The sequence below is a fragment of the Pogoniulus pusillus genome, chromosome 12 (genome assembly GCF_015220805.1).
Source record: "Pogoniulus pusillus isolate bPogPus1 chromosome 12, bPogPus1.pri, whole genome shotgun sequence".
In the NCBI taxonomy this organism is placed as follows: Eukaryota; Metazoa; Chordata; class Aves; order Piciformes; family Lybiidae; genus Pogoniulus; species Pogoniulus pusillus.
Genome location: NC_087275.1, coordinates 11,283,329 through 11,296,535, shown reverse-complemented (window position 1 = coordinate 11,296,535; position 13,207 = coordinate 11,283,329). Strand labels below are relative to the sequence as shown.

The following is a 13,207-nucleotide window of genomic DNA, read 5'->3' as shown; positions in this document are numbered from 1 at the left end:
CTTACTCTGATTGGATTCTGGGGAAGCAATTTCACAAGAAAAACCTTTGCATCATAAAAGGCTACCATTATTTGCTCTCCTCAAAAGGACTATGTAAGCTTACAGGAAGACATGGTTGAATGTCAGCATAATCATCTCTTATTGAATATCTCAGGGAGAAGAGGGGCTTGAATGAAGGAAAAAAAAAAATCTCCGTCAAGGTTTGAAAACAGATGAAAGATCACGGGTTCAAGTGATAAAATGCTACAATTAACTTTGCTTCTGTGATCTTAGGAGGAAGTTCTTCACAGAGAGAGTGATTTGCCATTGGAATGGGCTGCCCAGGGAGGTGGTGGAGTCACCGTCCCTGGAGGTGTTCAAGAAAAGCCTGGATGAGGCACTTAATGCCATGGTCTAGTTGACTGGATGGGGCTGGGTGCTAGGTTGGACTGGATGATCTTGGAGGTCTCTTCCAAGCTGGTTGATTCTATGATTCTATGATCTTAATTCACTCATTGTCCATACTTTTCATCACAGCCTTAAATCACTCAGTCAGAATCTTTTTCCATAGATTTTTTTTCTCTTTGCTGCATCTATTCAAAAGGTACATAATAAACAAAGCAGACTTCAGGAAAACAAAGGACAGTATCTCAGTCCTAAGAGTTTCTGCATGACGTTAGGTATGTTCCTCAAAGGATCCTTTCCACAAGCGTTCAGCAGTTGAGTCCTCATTTTCCCATTATTTAGCTTGCAGTTTGGGTGTTAGTTTTGCAGAGGTGTTAAGCACTCCATGCTGTAACTGAAGTTGGTGAGATGCCTGCAGACAGCAGTGTGTAGCTGCATTTCTAATACTGAGCCAATTAACAATTTGAGAAGTCCTACTTCGTAATGCTGTATGGACATATACACAAAGAGCCTGCTGCTATGTTCTGTGAGAAGTCAGGTTATATGTCTCATGCTGGGCATAAAAATTAATATATAATCAATTTCCTTCTCAGCCTCAATTGTCTTATCTGAAAAAAGTAAAACTAATAGTCCCTTATCTCACGTAAGGAGAGTTAAGGTTTATTAATGGCAGTGAAACACTTTAATATTCACCAGATTAGGGGGGGGGAAGTTGACATTAAGAACTGGAGATAGAACTAATGATGAGAAAGACCACTTTATTTTCAGGAATAATATTTGCAGGACTTGAATTCAGGAGCACATACTGACCAGAAAGAAGATTGATGTAGGGATCCTGTGGAAAAGGAATTGTATATGAAATTAAAGAAGACAACAGTGCCTGCAGGTAAGAAGCTATGAGAATGAGTGTTGAAATGGCTCTGTTAACCTGTTCCTACCATAAGGTCTTCTGTTAAGGTTTTTCAGGTGCAGATCCATTTCTGGGGAAGAGAACCTCAAAGCAGATTTTGTACTGTTACCCCTCCACAGATGCCATCTTCATACCCCACTGATACTGAATGCTTTTCTCCTTTCTTCCTAAGGTGCACCTGTCTCTGTTCAAGTGCACCTCTCTGTGTGCACCTCCTTTTCTCCTTTCTTCCTATGGTGCACCTCTCTCTGTAAAAGTGCACCTCTCTGTGTTCTGCATATGCAATTAATAAAGTTAAATGATTTGGTTTTCTCATAGCAAAGACATATGAGAAGCACAACTGAAATCAGTCCTTTCTTCATGAGCAGCTTCTCTGCAATGTTTGGGGTTTCAGGTTTGGGGTTTTTTTTATGGGGGAGGGAAGCGTGTTTTTTTTATGTTCTTGTTAAAAATGCATCATTTTCTAGGGGTTTCTTTCCTGATATGCTATTTCTGGCAGAGGCAGCTCCAGACAGAAGGTAGTTATTTCATAACTGGCAGCTGAAGTTACTTTTGCACCAATTTTACTATGCCTTCTGGGTGTATTTTGCACAAATGATACTTCTCATAGGAGAGTTGGCACATCTTTACGGTAGTGGTTGATTTATTACTTTTTGGTGTGATTTCTGACAACCCAAATTTCACATTATATAGAAGCAGTAACTTTTGGCTTGTAACAGATAGCTGGAATTTGAATAGATGTTTTGATTTTAACCTCTACCCTCATCAGAATTAAGAAGTGACTTCTTGCCAGTATAAACCACGTAGTCACCACAGATGTTTTCCTACTCAAATGTGGACTAAAGATGATTTTCTCAGACAGCATTAAAAAGATAAATTATAACCCGTTACAGAAACTGCTGCATTCTGAAACAGAAGTCCCCTTTTGAGTGACTAGGCCCTAAAGTTGGAGCAAAATGAAGCCACTATAAGATCTATGTATAAGGTATTTCTCACAAATACAGTGATGCTTGCTTTTATGACCTATTCAGTTTGGCCATCGTCAACTTCACAGACTTCTCTCCGGCTGCTGTTGCATCCTACTGTTGTATTCAGCTAAACAGAGAAGAAAGTTGAGGAGCACTAAGTGCACCTGGGCTCTCCCTCCCTCTTCAGTATAGCGTTATTTTTACCTTCTCTGACTCTCCTGGATCAGCATTTCCAGGAGACCGTGCCTTGTGTAGGCACAAAGAAGCTCCAAAGCATTACAAGCACTACAGCTGGAAGTACAGGTTTCGTGTGCTCAGCACCTTGAAAACTTGATCATTCCTTTATCCATAACCTGTGTTGGCTTTTGTTCTCTTCCTCTATCCTAATGCAGAGTCTCTCACACTCACATTTGTGCTCATGCACGCTTCCCAGCATCAAATCTTCATTCTGCTCTGCAGAGTGAACTCATCCTGTGCATACTCTCCTTGCTAGTTTTGCTCTACATTGTGGGTTTCCTCACACATTCACAGCCTCCTTTGCCTACAGTAACTTTACACTCCCTAGTCATGGTCCTGTGCAGTTTACTGTTCTTAGTGCCAGGAAGCTTTGGCTGGTTTACTGCTTAGAGGTTCGTCTAGGTTGCTATTCAGTTCACTGGCAAAGCTTGACAGCAAGAGCTGGTACTGTTACTCTTTACTACAGAGCCAATTACCTCTGCTATAAAATCAATCAATACAAATATGGGGTTATTGATTAAGAGGGTAGGACATGGAGATAGGATAGAATATCAGTAATATATGCTATTACATTTCACATGGTCTTGGCTCAGATATTCTTAAATGTATTCTTAAATTGTATTCTTAAAGGTATATCATCTTCTGGGTGATCTTTCCTTTATCTTAGTAGGAATCAACTTGGATAGCTTTCTTCTGTCAGTAAAGCTGTTGCAAATTTGTAAAGTAAATAAGAAGTAATTCTAATGAAATTATGAATTGATTTAATCCTGTTTCCAACACAGAAATACACAGTTCTGAAAATCAGCTTTCAGCTGCAAGCTACAGGATTTATGGCCAAATGTGCGGGGGATACAATTAGGTGAGTTCTTCTCATCCATTGTGCCATTTACTCACAGTAAGGCCTTTTTCTTCAAGTATAACTCTCTGCATAGCAGGGCTGTTCACTCTCTATCTAGAATTATTTTGTATGGGTTTATTCACAATGGGAGTTAGCTGTACATGCATAAGCTCCAAATCACTTGACATGGTCATCTTACCTGTCTCACTCACTTTTTCAGACAGCAAAGACTGGAAATAATGAGAAGGAAAAGAGGCAATTCTCATAGCTCTGCGGCTATTTCTCCACCGGGGTTAGCACTGATGGACTCCACATAAAGCAAACTTCACCTGCCAGAAGATCTGGCTGGAAAATACAAAGATGAAAACAAAAAGGTACTTTCCACCTCTACCTTAGAAAGTAATGTTTCCAGAAATACTTTGGCTTGAGTTATTGAAATAGAATGATAAAATATTTTACAGGTTGTAAGCCCTGCAATAGAGAAGTATCAATAACCTTACCAGCTGACAAAACCCACTTGTACACAGACTTTAAATTTATTTAGGTCTACTTCACACTTTAAAGAAAAAAAAAATTAAATTCCATAGGGCTATTTTAAACTACAGCACAGAAGATTAATTATCTATTACTCCTATTTCCCAGACCTCTGAGACCTACAGCAATAGAAAACCGAACACAGCTTTCTGTTTTGCTCAGTAAATGGAATTGCTGTCAGTTGTTAAGATTTTGCTTCCAGTCTATTGTATTGCCTGTGACTTTTTCAAGGGAAAAAAAAAAGTCTCTAAAACTCAGAAGCCAAAGGGGGAAAAAATTACTCTGCAGTCATTCATACATTTAAATATAGTTATTTCCTGCATTTTAAAAGTGATTTATCATTATAATTTGTTACCACTCTAAGGATTCAGGCAGTTTTCAAACTTACATCAAGTGACTGAATCTGTAAATACAAAGTCATGAAGAACATGTTACAAATCTTGTTAGATTTAGGCATGGAAAATCAGACCCTAAACATTTTGCTGAGAGTTCAGAGCAAAGATGTTGGAAACTGAAAGAGATTTTGTCTCATTCATTTTTGCAGTGTTATCCTGAATTATATTAAACAGTTGTTTGGGAGTTCAACCCCTTGTATGCCAAGAGGTCTGGCATTTCAGATATGATGATTCGCATTCACGTCAGTATCAGGCATTCACTATGAGTAGCAGTGGACTTTCCACAGTACACTCGAGGTAGACAGAGTTCATAAATGGCTTCTTTACATTGATGCCTTGTGCATATTTCCAAATACGTGCTGTGGGAGCTGAGGTGGACAAGCAGTTATCCATTTTAAGTGAAGGAGGACATGCTAGAAACATTGCTGCTTTGGAGATCCCACAAGGCACTTCAGTTTCTGACAAAGGACTGTTGAGAAAAGCTTATGGCAGATGGAAGAGGCATTATATGCCTGTGAGTAAATTGTAAGGTTTTGGACTAGGACTTTGCATAAAATTATGTTTGTACTTGTTATGGAGAGGTAATTAATTCATGGAAGGTGATATTTTCCAAAATTAATATTGTTTATTAATTCTGATACCCAGGAGTCTCCCCCCTCTGTCCACTAATTTTAATAATAATCAGTTCTTTGCATGGACATGTATACATTAGACAAAGGAATAACTAGATCTGGAAATAACTAGCAAAGTTATATAAACACTAACTGAACTCAATTGAACTGGAAGAGAAGGTTCCTGTGGTCAATATACTGCTTGTCCACTAGATGGTCTCAAGGAGCCCTTTTCTGCTTATGGCAGAAGGCAGTGGTAAATTACAAGAGGTTTTAAGTATTTACTCACAAAAATTATCTCCTGACTCACGGGGCTAGTGACAGCTTCAGACAGTACCCAAACATTTTCAGGGAATTCTGTTTCAGCCTCTGGTTTATCCTGGCTCATCTAGATGATCTGTGTATCCGCAGGACTTCCAGTCTTGGCAGGAGACTTTCAGGTGCAGCCAGGATGTCTTGTGATGTGCAGTCTTAGCATAGATATCATGCTGGCTGTGCAGGCCTATTGCATAGATGCATTTAGAGCCTGTTACTGACTCTAAATGAGGCAGTGGGGTTTCCAGGATACAATAAGGCAGTGAGGCAGAACACTGCCAGAAGCAGAGAGCAATAGCAGCAAAGCAACAGCAGGCATGAACATAACAGCAGAGCACACTGTGTTTACCTGCTCATCTCTTTTTAGCAACACAGCCCAAGACTAATGGGCCTTTGGACACAAATTAGCCAATCAGAATGGCAGTTACCCAAGCTTGACTGTATTAGGTAAAAATCATAGGCTTGCTTTATCCAAATTTGGGAAAACAATAGGCCTTGCACAGAGCAGGCACAAGTTAAGCATGTGTACCTTGTTTACTACAGCATGTAAACAAGACTGGGCAAACCAGAGTCCATAGACTCAGTGGCTCTGGGTTCTTTGTCCTCTTTCCCATGGTTGCTTCTCCCCACAGCAGAAGGAGGGAGAGCAGAAAAACATGCCTGGGCAAGCCAGGGCATGTATAAGCCTATTTTGCCCTGCTCAGGCCTACCACAGCAGTACTATATGGGATGGATTACTTCAAACTCTTCTAGATTCCTTAAGAAACTAAAGGCAAATAACAGAAATTTTGTTCATTTATCAGTTAATTGAGGATTAGAGGATCATTAAGTGGGCATTCAGTGAGATTTCCAGAGTGCACAGTTACATGAGTTTACTTGGAAAAAAAGAATACCATGAATAAATACTAGAGCAAGAACTGTCCTTTTTATTTGTAAAGTCTCTTGTCTGTGTGGTGGAGATGTATCAGCCCAGATCCCTTAAGCATTAGCAAAATAAAGGTATGAAGTAATCGGACAGCATGTGAAAGTATCAAAAGTCACCTAGTCAAAACACACAGCTGAGCAGTCAACATGGCCATTCAAGGCAATGCCCTGGAGATAGTGAGGAGAATATGGGAGGGAATATTCTCTCACTCTCTTACCTGCTTTGACTGTGTCGTCTGCTGTGGCCAAGGAAAGGTAAAGGACCTGGCTGTATTTTTTCCACGACGTTCAGTATGCACAAAACCTAGCTCAGTTAGTCATATCCTCATGAGTCCCCCTTTCACTGAATTGACCTTTTAGACTCCTGCATGCATGAGATCAATCACTTTGATTTTAGAACACACTTCTCCACCCATCCATCCTCCCTGGAGAGACAGTACAGAATAATTGGAGAGGATGAATTCAAACAAGCCAAACAGATGTTGGAGAAAAAATTCCTCCCACTCAATTATCTTCTGACTGAGACATGTCTTGTCCTTATTACAGATGGCCCTTTCCATTTGTCCAGCATGTTAATTTACTATTTAAATAAGTACCATTTAGCCAATACTAGAGACTTCTCTCCAGCATTTTAGTAAGAAGCTCTCTAAAAGACTCAGTCTTGATGCCTGCAGAAGAAATTTGAAATGATGGCAAGCAACGTACAACTAAAATTTAGTTTTACCAGTGGACTACATCTACATTATAGGCCTTAATTATAGTGTTGATATGACAGTGCTAGTATCTTTGAAGGTAAATTTGTACTTTACATTTGTCCTTTCTTATGCAGGTAGTGGTCCCGTTGTGTAGGGAACTTGTAATAATAATTAAAAGGCATCTTGGTCAGAAATAGCTAATAATAGTAGGTCCATTGTGCAATGAGACATCTTGGACATCGTGATTCCCATGAGGACAAACTTCAAATATCAATGAACTTCAAGGTGCAGTGATTCATTCTATCACCTTGTACATGGAAGGAAGGAGAGCAGGAGGGAGGGAGGTAAGAAAACATTGATGAAAAATACCTGTCATATTTATTTACCTCTTAGCTTCAGAGGGTCAGTAAATGATAGGGCAAGAATACAGAACACATGAGACCAAAAAACAGAGGACTGAAATATGATTTTCCTGAGAAGAGGGTAAAAAAAACCCTTAGAAGGGAGCTATAGATCTCCAGGTTCAAAGTGTGCATGAAACAACAATTATGCTGGGGAAATCACTAGCTTTGTGGAACTGCAGTCTGGAAGCAGGCAGCACCAGAGAGACATGTTTTTGTGCTGAGCAAGAGCAAAGCAGCATGGCAGCAGAGTCCATACATGTCCAGAGGTGATGAATAGACCCATTAGATTTCAATTTTGCTGCTGAGAATTCAGAGTGCTGTGTTGTTCTGTGATGTGACACTCGTCCACAAGGATCTGTGCTGTGTCAGTGAGCTAATGCGATATTCACTATCTAACATTTGCCTGGTCTCGCTTAACAGTCAGAGCTCTCTGGTATCAAACATCCTCTACCAGTTTAAAAATGTTGGGCTTGAAATTAAAATCATAAATCCCCCCCTCGCTCCTACATCCAGAGAATTTTCTACTGCCAAAACTCTGTGAATAATTCTACGTAGGCTGTTTCATAGCACTGTTGTGAACAGAAAAGGTCACTTGCAATGAAAAACCTCATTTCCTCTGCAAAGCTAGTTTTACTACGAAAATTGAACAATAGCCAACTAGTCTTTTCTGAGGGTAGAAATGCACCTTTGTAAATTCTATTAATTTAAAATAACTTACTTTCATATGTCAAGGAAATACAAGGGATTCTGCTGTCTTTACCACCATTAAAATACACATATATGGAGATAGATATAAAGACTAATTAATCTTTCTGTCTAAGGTAGATAAAAAGTTAAATAGATCAAGTAGAGCAGGTCACTAGCTGATTACTTTCTCATTTAATTTGGTATCCTGCTACAAAATTTAAATCTCCATTGGAAACACAGCAAAGTTTAAGGGTTTTCAGACCTAAGAATTTGGCTTTTATTCCTTTTAAGTTCATAAATAAAAACTAAGGCAGCTCTCAATAATTTTTTTTTTTTGCGTGTAAACTAAATCTGAGTTGAATTTGCTACAGTAGCAATTTGGAAGAATTATTTTTTTAAAATGCTTAATTTTAAAAGTCAGAAACATTCCCCAAAGTGATCTTCCCAGTTGAGAGGAGCAAGAACAATTTCAGTCTAAAATGGATGAGTAGGAACTGTGCAGTCCACTCTTACATTTCAACACACAAACCGGATACATTACATTAATAGTATAAAAAATCTCACTGAAAAGGTCAACATTTCTTCCATCATGACCTAATTAAAGTATATTTTGAGTTTTGGTAGCACTCCTGGCCTTCAATGGAGAAACAGTAGGCAGAAAATCAATTCATGAACATCTCTTTTATGAGTGTAAGCATATAATACGGCATGTTGACATGTGAAAGTGCTGGGGATTCTGAAGCAGTGCAGTACTCTCAGCACGGGTAGCTAGAGCCCAACAAGTGCTGAGCTATAAATAATTCAGAGTGACTCTGGGTTCCATCATATAAGACATAGAATCAACCAGGTTGAAAGAGATCTCCAAGATCATCCAGTCCAACCTATCCTCCAGCCCTATCCAGTCAACTAGACCAATGCACTAAGTGCCTCATCCAGGCTTTTCGTGAACACCTCCAGGGACGGTGACTCCACCACCTCCCTGGGCAGCCCATTCCAATGGGAAGCCACTCTCTCTGGGAAGAACTTCCTCCTGGCCTATGCTTCTCCTGGCACAACTTGAGACTGTGTCCCCTTGTTCTGTTGCTGGTTGCCTGGGAGAAGAGACCAACCCCCATCTGGCTACAGCCTCCTTTCAGGTACTTGTAGACAGCAATGAAGTCACCCCTGAGCTTCCTCTTCTCATCATCCTGCACCAAATTCTGCCATGTAAATATATTTATTACTTCTTAACTGATCCCACCTCTTCCAAAAACTATAGATAGTAGGCCTGCAAATACCACAGGTAAAATCAAGAACTCCTGTAAGTCAGTCGTTAAATATTTATTACACACATTCACATGCTGTCTGCCCCAGACTTGCTGAAATGTCAAGACATAAACTAAAAATTAAGAACTGCATTTTTTTTCCTTCAGTAATCTAGGTGCTTCATTCACTCTTATTTGTTTAAATGTCCAAGTTATCCAACATTTGTTTATGATTAAGTCATTAGTATGAAGAGATGTCAGACAAAGAGCTGAAGACCAGTAAACATACAAACTTAGAAGATGCCTACATTATTACCTGTTTTACTTAGCTTGAAACCAGCATGCTGAAACATGTTGTTCATGGTTTGCTTTCAAGGGAAATCGTGTCCAAGACCTGATGCAATTAATAAATCAATAAAATGTCAAATTTATGCAACTGGAGTTAGAGAACTAGAATTTGGGTGAGAGAACTGAGGTATATGGACACAGATTGTAGGAAATATATAAAACATTTGCATAAATTTAGCTTGGAAAATGTGTAGCGATTTGTTTTGTTGGCAGTGTTTAGGTTCAGCAGCAATATGGAGCTCCTAAATGCATTGGCATGTTGCATAAGTCCAGCATGGAGGCCAAATACTCCGAAGAGTTAGACTGCACCAAGTTATGTGTTTCTACATGCTGCTGGCACCTAAGATAGAAGTATCATAGGGTCAGCTTGGGATAGGCTTAGGACAGGCTTGGAACAGGCACCAGTCAGACCTTAGCTTCAAGCACACAGTTTCTTAGACAAAATTCAGGTCTCTGTTCTGGCCAACGAGTGGTGCAAAGCAGATTTCCAGAGTACAGTAATATTTTTATGTATTTCATTAATGATCTTTGATTCCAGTCCAATTCCTGAAGAAAGAGTACATTTTCATTTCCTCTGTGCCTAGTAAACTGGTTGGGGCTTTTGTGCTTTGCCAATGGTAATGTTTCCACTCTCTTTGAACACTGGCTTCTGACACCTGCAAGAGTCATAGACAGTGTTGATCCTCTCTTTCAGGCAGGTGAGCAAGACAGAAGGTATGAATAGGGGATTAGTTTTGACTTCTTTATCCTCAGTGTTCTCATCAACATAGTGCAGATAGCACTGCACTATTTTGATGGGAGCACTGGAGGATAAAGAAGTACACGCCTCATCCACTACCAGTAAAAGTTAACATTTCCAGCACAGAGGTAGACATTAGGCAAGTTAAGTTTAACTCTGTGTCTTTAAGGAGTGATTTCTCTCACAAGATACATCATCATGTCTTGCACAGGTACATGTCATCCATATAAAACATTTCTATTGCTTCAGATCAGCCCTGTGTGTTAGAATAGCAGGACTGCTGGAAACATTCAGCTCAATCTGTAAAGCATCAATCTTGCAAGAAAATCTTGATTGCTTTCTTTGCCAGAGTTATGGAATTAGTAAGAAAGGCAGAGACTGTGGCTTTTAAGGCCAAAGAGAAGCATTTAATCACTATGTCATGATAACCTATTCTTAGAATTATGTTAATTGATTTAGATATGAACAGAGTCATATAGGTCAGAAATTAGCTGAAAGGCTATAAACAGAGGGATGTATATGAGATATCATTGTTCTGAATGCAAAGTAGAGAGGGAAAGAGTTTTCCTCCTTGTATAATTCCAGAGTTCAACTCTAGAGCCATAATTTAATTTCTAGGAAACCACTCATTAATGCAGTTCTGGAAAGTCTGTAGCACCATAAAGGAGTGAGACAGAAATTACCAGGCCAGCCCGTTACAAGGCGCCGAAATCCTCAAGCTCTTGCTGCCTTCACTTTAATCACGTGCCTAATGAAGTTCCATTGCTAAAGCTCTTTCCATTTCTCAGTCTTCTGAGTCCCACAGTCCTTTACATGATGCACTTCAGAGAAGAGCAAAAGGACACTCTCATAGACTAACTCATCAGGAAATGGGGGAGCTGAGGTAGGAGCTAATGCCAAATGGTTTCCCCTCCTCTTCAAATCTGGCAGTTCCTGTACAAGTAGACTGTGACAGGCACAGAGAAACATAGCCAGCTGGAGGGGAACAAAACTGGCAAGCAGGGTGGCATTTTCTCATGCAGAAAATATATTGGAACTTAATGTTGTTTTTCAGAGCCAGGAAAATGCCATCACAAGAGGAGGGTGGCTAAAGAGCAACTAAAAAAGCATGGTGAGGTGTGGGCTGTCACAGTTGCCATTTTTAAATCACAGGATCATTGCAGTGGAAGCCTCTCTTGTGTGGGACCAAACACAGAGCCACTCTTAAAAGCAACATGTACTGGGAGTCATGTTCAAAGTCCCTTCAGTTGAAGTCTATTGCAGAGTAGCAGGCAATCTCCACAGCTTTGTGTAAGATGAGCGCCCAGTTTTGTTGTTCTTCTCTAGCTTATTTCATAGAGGTATGGAAGGGATGGTTTTGAGCCTGATGTGAATTGAATCCCAGTGATGGAACTACTCAGGGCTGGATGGCAAGCTAATCTCTGTGAAGTCTGAACTGTTGAAGGTGAGATAGGCACACTAAAGTGTTTGCAGGATAAGTGGAGAAGCAGCCAAAAGGAGTTAAATATTTGTCATTTTTGGATAACGTGCTTGTGCCAAGCCTGATGGCCACAATACATCATGAAAATGTCTGTGTGTTAGCTGAACAATCAATACCCACCAGAGACTAAAAAGATTTTGAGGTAAACTAGTTTCCAGGGTGCTGCAAGTCTGAAACTCTAAATGAGATAATGGATGTCAGTCTAAATCATTATACACACCAGCTTTCTATTATCTCCTAGCATCCTAATGTAGCTTAAGTACTTAGGAAGCTTGTTAGTGATGTAAAGGATATTAGTGTAATCAAATCTAACATTCCGCTTTAGGTGACAATGTTACTGTGGTCTTAGTCTTTCATTTTCATATTTCTGTGGCAATTCAAATACTTTAAGTTACTTATTACTCAGTCCCTAAGGAAGTCTCTATTTTTCACACCATTCCTAGAATCTATACCTCTTACTAAAACCCATTAATATGCTAGAGAATGTCTTTATCCTGCTAAAAAGATGAGTGAGCATCCCTATGTCACAAGTACCCTCACAGCCTTCAGACTGTTAATATTTTGTGCTTCTGTAGAATTCTGTACTATTAGACACAAATGTCTTGATGGTCTTGTTTAGATAAAAGACAAACCTCATTTCATATCAGCTCCATAACATGCAGTCTTGAGATGAAAGCATCAGGGAAGCTGAGACCCAGCACCTGCATTCATTGGGTTTTGGGTTTGTTTTTTTCCCCATGGACATGCTAGCAGTGAGCAGCTTTGCTTGACCAAATACCATTAGAGCTGGTTTGCTACATCTACTGAAAGAACAGCTTACTCAGCCTTTCTTCATTGGTGCACCCATCCAGGGCTAGCAACAATCTGGCCCTCAAGATCATAGTGGCAGACATGGAGATTAATGTAGCACCTGACGTGTCATCTGCCTTGCGAACTGAGATTATTTAAACAATGCAGGAAGCAGCCTACAGTTCATTTTCATGGATTTAGTGAGGGAAACCAAGTCAGTCTGAGGTCATTAAAACTAATGATGCTTGATACAGTTTTACCTCAAAGTCTCTCTGCTGTGATTCTCTGATGTCTGTTGAAGAGTGAGCTCATGCTTGTGCCTTTGCGTCGATAGGGTTGCAGATTGTAGACAAGTAACATTTCTTGGCTCTATTCAGATGCTTGTAGGAACTTAATCACTTAATATCTTCTCCTCTGTCAGATTTGATCAAAACTGGACAAGAGATTCTGAAGATATTTAGAAGGAGATTAGCAATAGACACACATATGCCTGCATACATAGAGTAATCACATAAAAGTCATTTCCTTATTAAGCCAAAATAAACCCAGTCATCACTGGAAAAGACTGCATGTAAGATATAGCTCATATGCTTCTGCTTCAAATCTAAGACTCACAGGAAAAAATCTAGTATGTCTAGGTACCTTCCTAACTCTACTTGATTTCAGTATTTAGAGTCCTATGCTCTCCAAGAATTTGCAGTACCT

At 39.7% G+C, this 13,207-nt stretch overlaps 1 long non-coding RNA gene across 1 annotated transcript; it reads right to left on the bottom strand.

Moving 5' to 3' along the window:
* Positions 1 to 1,136: 1,136 nt before the first annotated feature.
* Positions 1,137 to 12,943, bottom strand: LOC135180106 (uncharacterized). The gene is made up of 3 exons (XR_010304276.1): positions 12,763 to 12,943; positions 3,537 to 3,682; positions 1,137 to 1,219 (listed from the first exon to the last, which is right to left on the bottom strand). It is a non-coding gene; the product is annotated as an uncharacterized LOC135180106 (long non-coding RNA).
* Positions 12,944 to 13,207: the final 264 nt, after the last annotated feature.